This window comes from Penaeus vannamei, chromosome 36, assembly GCF_042767895.1.
Source record: "Penaeus vannamei isolate JL-2024 chromosome 36, ASM4276789v1, whole genome shotgun sequence".
NCBI lineage: Eukaryota > Metazoa > Arthropoda > Malacostraca > Decapoda > Penaeidae > Penaeus > Penaeus vannamei.
The window spans coordinates 19,998,241-20,005,740 of record NC_091584.1 but is presented as its reverse complement, the minus strand read 5'-3'; the positions used below and the strand labels follow the sequence as shown (position 1 = coordinate 20,005,740).

The following is a 7,500-nucleotide window of genomic DNA, read 5'->3' as shown; positions in this document are numbered from 1 at the left end:
CTCCAGAATATTTCTTGGAAGCGCTGAAGAAGCACCTTCCTCCTATCTCTGTGTATCTTGGCTCCGGTTTCTTTTGAAATTGTGAGAATGAGTTCGAGATTATTTTTTTTTCTTTTTGAGGGGCGGTGGGGTGGGGGTTGGGGGAAAGGGGAGGGGGAAGGGGTCGTAAAAGGGAGATGAAAATGAGGAAGGAATTTCTTGAGGTCTTTTTATTTCCTTTTTCTTATGTTGTTCCTCTTATCTCTCTCACTCACTCTCTCTCTCTCTCTCACTCACTCACTCACATATCTGTGCCTGCCTATCTATCTATCCATCTGTCTATCTACCTATCTACCTATCTATGTAACTCTCTCTCTCCTGATATCGTCTCTCCTTTTCTTTTATTTTCTTCTCTCCCTCCCCTTTTCCCTATATTTTTACATACATGCACTACATTCACAAAGTCACACTTAGATACAAACAAAACAAATATATCCACACAACAGCAGCAACAACTAAAACAACCACAACAACAACAATCTTGAGAATGAACCATTGAAGTCTAACTCAACTGCAATTTCCTTGTTGATGTATATATTTTTTCGCGCCAAAAAAAAGGCTTCAGCAAATTTCTAGAAGCGCTAAAGAAGCGTGTGTTTAAATTCTGGCTCCGTTTTCTTTGACGAATGAAAAAAATATATATATAAAAAAATAATTTGATGGTTTTCTTGGTGGAGGTGAAAGGTGAAAAGATGTGGGAAACTTCTAGTAAATTCAATTTTTTGTTTTAAATTCCCTTTCTCTCGCTCTCTTTTCTTTTCCTCTCTTTCTCTCGCTCTCTTCTATGCCTCTTTTCTTTTCTTCTCTTTCTCTCGCTCTCTTTTATGCCTCTTTTTTTTTCTTCTGTGTCTGATTGTCTATTTACCAATCTATCTATCTGATTTATTTATCCAACAGACAGAACGAGAAGAAACTAAGATAAAGACAAGAGAGAAGGAGAAATTATGATGCACGTGGAAACCGAAGAGGCGGGAATAACAAAAAATGATGATAATAGGGAATGAAAAAAGCATAATACATAGGAAATGGATTGAAATGAAAGTGAAAAAACGAAAGAAACGAAAGGGAAATATAACAGAAAAGAAGAAAAGAGGAAAATAGAAAAATGGCAGTTAGATATTTATGTAATAGAAGGAAAACCGAAGAAAAAAGGAAAAAAAAAGAAAAGAAACATGATAAAAATAAAGCAAAAAAAAAAAAGAAAAAGGATAGGTAATCGACAGAGATATAAAGAAGATATAAAAGAAAGCGATTAAGATAAAACATAAGAACAATAAAGCAAAAAAGAGAAAACAGAAAAATAATGAATGAGAAAAGAAAAATGAAACAAAAAGAAAGAGGCAAACAAGATCATAAACAAAGGAAAAAAGATAAAAAGAAAGAAAGAGAGAGGAATAAAGAAAGAAGACAAGAAGACGCATAAAAGGGAACCAAATGGGGAATAAACAGAAAGAGAATAAATAATAATAATAAAAATAAAATATAAAAGGTACATGATTATACAAAATACTTAAAGAAAACATAACACATAAATATAGAACCAAGATATAAGACGGAAAGAAAAGAAAGCAAGTAAACAGAAGGAAGAAGGAGAAACAAAACCAAAAAAAAAGAAAAAAAAAAAGAAAAAAAAGGAAAATAAAGAAACGATAGAAGAAAGCAAAGATAAAATATTACAGAGACAAAGAAAAGGAAAATAAATAGATGAGAAAAAGAAAAAGGAAGACTAGTATACGGAAGAAGGAAAAACAAAAAACGAAAAAAAGAAAGAAAAGAAGGAAATAGTAAAATATAATAAGGAGAAGAAAAAAACATAAAAAAGAAAGTAATATAAAAAGATGGGAGGAAGAGAAAGGAAGAATGAAAAGATAGAAAAAGTAAAAGGAAAATCAAAGAAATATATATATATATATATATATATATATATATATATATATATATATATATATATATATATATATATATATATATATATATATATATATATATATATATATATATATATATATATATATATATATATATATTAAAAAAGAGGGAAAATGTAAAAGAGATATGAGCAAATTCAAAAATACAGGAAACAAGAAAGGGGGGGGGGGGATAAAAGCAAACCCGAGAACAGGAAAATATGAAGGGAAAAGACAAATCCAGAAATGAGAAGAATACGAAGGGAAAAAAATGAAACTAAAAGCAAACTTAAAAGTAAAGAAAACACGAAGAAAAAAAATAAAAACAAACTCAAAATCAAGGAAAATATGAAAGACCCCCCCCCCCCCCCGAGAAAGAAAAAACGTAAAATAAAAAATCAAAGCAAACTCAAAATTAAGGAATACATGAAAGCACCCCCCCCCCCTCCCAGAAAAAAAGTAAAATAAGAAATAATAGCAAACTCAAAAACAAGAAAAACACGAACAGAAAATAGAATAAAATCACCCCCATCCTCAAAAAAAAAAAAAAAAAAACAACGAAAAAAACAAGAACAAACTAAACAAAACCCCCAAAAATAAATAGATCAGGAACCCAATTAATTTTTTTTTTAATGAAATGAAAAGGACAGAGGACACTTAGACGAGCCAGCCAGACAGGGAGATGGCGGGTGAGTCATGGACCGGGGGGGGGGGGGTAGGAGGAGTGGGCGGTATCCTGCAAGGGGCGTGGCGAAAGGGGGGGGGATGGGAGGTGGGAGCGAATATGGGAAAAAGAGGGGGCGGAAAGAGGTGTAGAGGAAGGGAGGATAAGTGTAATGGAATGCGTAGATAGGAATAATGGAATAAGGTTGGAATGAACGTAAGGAAAAATAATGTACACATGATTATAAGGAAAATATGTACACACGAAAAAAATCATATATGCATGAAAGACAGGAAGACATATGGATAAGGAAAATGTAAATATACATCCATAAGCACTTAATCATGAGTGTATGTGTGTGTTTCGTGAAAGTGTGTCTGAGTGTGTTTGTGTGTGTGTGTGTGTGTGTGTGTGTGTGTGTGTGTGTGTGTGTGTGTGTGTGTGTGTGTGTGTGTGTGTGTGTGTGTGTGAGTGTATGTGCCTATTCATTTTCATGTACGTCTGTGTGCTTGTCTGTAGTCCTATATACTTCTTCATTCCGTTTCCAACCTTTTTCTCTCTCTATTTTAGAAGCTAAAAAAAATGAGACTATCATACTGTCATATCGGAAAAGAAATGACAATAAGCCAGATCAGAGCTATAATTGGGCCATCTTCCCCTATTCTCTCTTTCCCCCATTTCCCCATTTCCCCTTTCTGGCCACGCCCCATTGCCCCCCCCCCCCCGGTCTGTGTGGTCTTAGGGTGTGTCATAAAATTTCTGGAAGGGGGGGGGTGTAAGGGGTGAGGAAGGGGGGGGGGAGGTGGGAGTAGCTGCGCATGGTCGTTACTCTTCTGTTTCCTCTCTTCTCTGTCGCCTCTCTTCCTCTCTTTGTCTTTGTCTCTCCTTTTCGCTTTGTCTCTGTTGGTATTTTTGTTCACTGATTTTTATTTTTTGGGTTTCTGTTTCTTCATTTGTTTAATTCTTCTTTCCTTTCTCCGTTTTTGTCTCTAGCTGTCTGTCTGTCTGCGTCACTCTGTCTGCATCTACCTCACTCTTTTTCTCTCTTTCTCTCTTTCTCTCTCTCTCTCTCTCTCTCTCTCTCTCTCTCTCTCTCTCTCTCTCTCTCTCTCTCTCTCTCTCTCTCTCTCTCTCTCTCCCTCTCTCCCTCTCTCCACTCTCCCTCCCTCCATCTCTCCATCTCTCCATCTCTCCATCTCTCCCTCTCTTCCTCTTCCTCTCTCTCTTCCTCTCTCTCTCTCTCTCTCCCTCCCTCCCTCTCTCTCTCTCTCCTCTCTCTCTTCCTCTCTCTCTCTCTCTCTCCCTCCCTCCCTCTCTCTTCTTTTTTTTTACTCTTCTTCGGCCTGGCTAGACATCACATGACCTCGTTCTTAAAGAGCTTAAAGACAGACTGGAATTTCCTTTATAAGCGTCTTTGCAAATTAACCGCATAAAGGCCTGGACAGACGGAGCTAACTCACTCCATTACTAAATGTGTTCATTCATGGTTCGCTGTCTTCAGAGGGTATACTGTTTTATATAAAAAGAAAAAAAGAAAATCTTAGTGTGTTTTTCATGAGGTTGTAGATGTATAGTTCTTTTTTTTTAGGATTATTCAACAGTCATTCATAAAAAGATGTAAACTAGCCTACAGAAAAATGAATTTCCAGTCTAGAAATTCGAACGACATAGCATGGTGGCCCACTTTACATTCGCATATATTTCAATTCTATCTAATTTTCACTCAAACTAAATAGTAATTATACTTTTTATCTAAAATCATTTCCCATGGCTTTAATTGACAGCGAGGACCCAGAAAGAAAAGTATATTTCGACCATAACTTTTGAATTACTTCCTTAATTCAGTCTAAATTAGTCAATTTACTCATAATTGTTATGCCTCAGTTTACCGTAATTAAAATAAAAACTTCAAAAAAAAAAATATATCAATAACATACAACTACCATAATCAATGTCTAACTGATGGTCCTTTTAAATCAAAAGAAATTTAGCCAAATTGACTTTCCCATCTTTTTTCTTTCTTCCTTTCTTTCTTTCTCTCTTTCTTTCTTTCTCTTTGTTGCTTTTATAACTTTTACACGAACTGACTCCGTTCCCGAAAGCCTTGAAGCCCCAAAGGACTCTTGCATGCAGAAGCGAGGGAGTTCAGCCCGCGTATCACTGGCATCTTTGGGAAATTGATTTGTAATATTCCTTGTACGTGTTCGTGTGAAAGTGTTTGAACGTCTGCGTGTCTGCTTTCTTTATTTCTCTTTCTCTGTTTCTTTCTGTCTGTCTGTCTACCCTCTTTCTCCGTTTCTTTCTGTTTGTTTGTCTACCCTCTTTCTCTGTTTCTTTGTGTTTCTCTGTTTCTTTCTGATTATCTACCCTCTTTCTCAGTTTCTCTCTGTCTGTCTGTCTACCCTCTTTCTCTGTTTCTTTCTGTTTGTTTGTCTACCCTCTTTCTCTGTTTCTTTCTGTTTCTCTGTTTCTTTCTGATTATCTACCTTCTTTCTGAGTTTCTTTCTATTTGTCTTCCCTCTTTCTCTGTTTCTTTTTGTCTGTATGTCTATTTACCCTCTTTCTCTGTTTCTTTCTGTTTGTCTTCCCTCTTTCTCTGTTTCTTTCTGTCTGTTTGTTTATCCTCTTTCTCTGTTTCTTTCTGTTTGTATTTTCTTTCTGTTTGTCTTTTCTTTCTGTTTCTCTGTTTCTTTCTGTTTGTCTTTTCTTTCTGTTTCTCTGTTTCTTTCTGTTTATCTACCCTCTTTCCCTGTTTCTTAGTGTCTGTCTGTCTCTTTCTCTGTTTCCTTGTCTGTCTGTCTGTCTCTTTCTCTGTTTCTTTCTGTCTGTCTACCCTCTTTCTCTGTTTCTTTCTGTTTATCTACCCTCTTTCCCTGTTTCTTTCTGTCTGTCTGCCTCTTTCTCTGTTTCTTTCTGTCTGTCTACCCTCTTCTCTGTTTCTTTCTGTCTGTCTGTCTCTTTCTCTGTTTCTTTCTATCTGTCTGTCTACCTGTCTGATTGCCTATCTTTTTTGTCTGTTACTGTGTTTCTGTTTGCTTGTCTTTTTCTCTTCCCTTTTCTCCCCACCATCTTTGTCTCCTTTCCCCTATTTTTCTCTCGTTCTACATATAATTTATCTATCTACCCAACTTTCTCTGTTCGTGTTGATTTACGTCATAAGAACCTATGAACATAACATGAAACTAGACAAAAAAAAAAAAAAAAAAAAAACGGCCATACCACGACTTTTCGGCTCAAATACTACTCGATCCCTTTAAAGAGGTTTAAATAAAAGATGTCGAAGCCTTCTGGTTTATCCTCCTAACGAGAGCCCGAGTATTTTTCGAACCGGAAAACGTTGCTGAATTTATAGTTAGTTTTTTTTTTTTTTTCTTGCCGTGGCTGTGTTCTCTTTAATTCTTTCTTGCTTTCTGTATGTCTGTGCTGTTTGTCTATCTGTCTGTCTTACTCTCTTTCTCCTCCTCCCTCCTTCCTTCCCATCCTCTCTCTCCCTCCCTCTTCCTCCCTACAATTTACCTATATTCTCGTCCCCCCTTCCTTTCTTTCACCCTCCCCTTACTGCGCCTTCCCTCCCTCCACCCTCCTACTTCCCCTTACCTCCTTCCCACCCCTCCCTCCCTCCCTCTCCCTACTTCTCACTTCCCCTCTCTACTTCCCCCTCCATTTCCCTACTCCCTTCTTCTTCACCCTACTTCCCCTTCCCTCTCCTTACTTCCCTTTCCCTCTCATTACTTCCCCCTCCCTTCCCTTACTTTCCCCTCGTTCTCCCTACTTCCCTTACTTTCCCCTCGTTCTCCCTACTTCCCTTACTTTCCCCTCGTTCTCCCTACTTCCCTTTCCCTCTCCCTACTTCCCCCTCCCTCTCCCTACTCCCACCTTCCTTTCCCTACTTCCCCCTCTTTCAATCTACTTCCCCCTCCTTCTCCCTACCTCCCCCCCCCTCTCCTTACTTCCCTATTCCTCCTTCCCACCCCTTTCTCCCTCCATCCCCCTCCTCCCACCTCCCCCTCCCTCCACCCACTACACCAGGTGACCTTAACGATCTAATGGACCGATGATAATCACTCAAATTACCCCCCTGATCAATGGCCGCCTTCGATAGTTCCCGGACGGTGCGGCAACAGCTACTTCTTCCTGATCCGTGAGTTAAAGGGAAAAAAATGGAAAAGAGAGAAATTCTTGAAGGAATTCCTTAAGAGCCGAGGAGAAAACTTCCTCCGACCCGCTAAGACTTTGATCCGCGAAGTAGCTCCTTTTCGCCTTCTCACTCTGGAATGAAATAAGGGCGATGATCGTTATCTTTTATCATCAATACTGTCTTTCTTGCTTGATTTTATCGTTTTCTATGACTTGTCTGAAGAACGGAGAGACTAAGGAGAGGATATATATGGAATATATCGCGTTTAATCTCCGCCATCCGACAGCCCATCGACTTCGTATCAAGTCGAGGAAATGACCAAAACAGCGCCATATTGAGAGCAAGAAGGGCGCAAGTCTCAGATGGGGGAGGGGAAGAGGGGAGGCGAGGACAGGAAAGAGGGGAGAGAAGAGGGCAATGGGTGGCGTATGGGAAGAGAAGAAGGAGAAGAGGGGAATTAGAGATGGGAAGAGGAGGCAGATAATAGACAGAGGAGGGTAGGAGAACGGAAGAGAGGGGAGAACAGCAGGAGGATAGAAACAAGGGAAGAGAGGGGAAGGGAGGAGGAGACGGAGGGGAGGGAACGGAGTTAGGCGAGATCGCTGCGCGCGCAGGTTGCACAGCCCGACAAAAGAGCCCCACCCAGCGCAAAGCGAGTAGTTGAGCCGTGAGTGTTGCGAGGGCTGCCGCTATATAGTTCTTGCAAGCCAGGAGGGCTGACAATCATCCTGCTTCTCTTTTGATTACCGGGG

General features: G+C 39.2%; 1 protein-coding gene across 1 annotated transcript in view; it reads left to right on the top strand.

Moving 5' to 3' along the window:
• The first annotated feature begins 7,384 nt into the window (after positions 1-7,384).
• Positions 7,385-7,500, top strand: part of LOC113825593 (tubulin alpha-2/alpha-4 chain) — a 28,275-nt gene continuing 28,159 nt past the window's right edge. Inside the window, exon 1 of the mRNA XM_027378426.2 lies at positions 7,385-7,500. This exon is cut by the window's right edge and continues 25 nt beyond it. The gene's annotated coding sequence lies outside the window, so the exon portion shown is untranslated.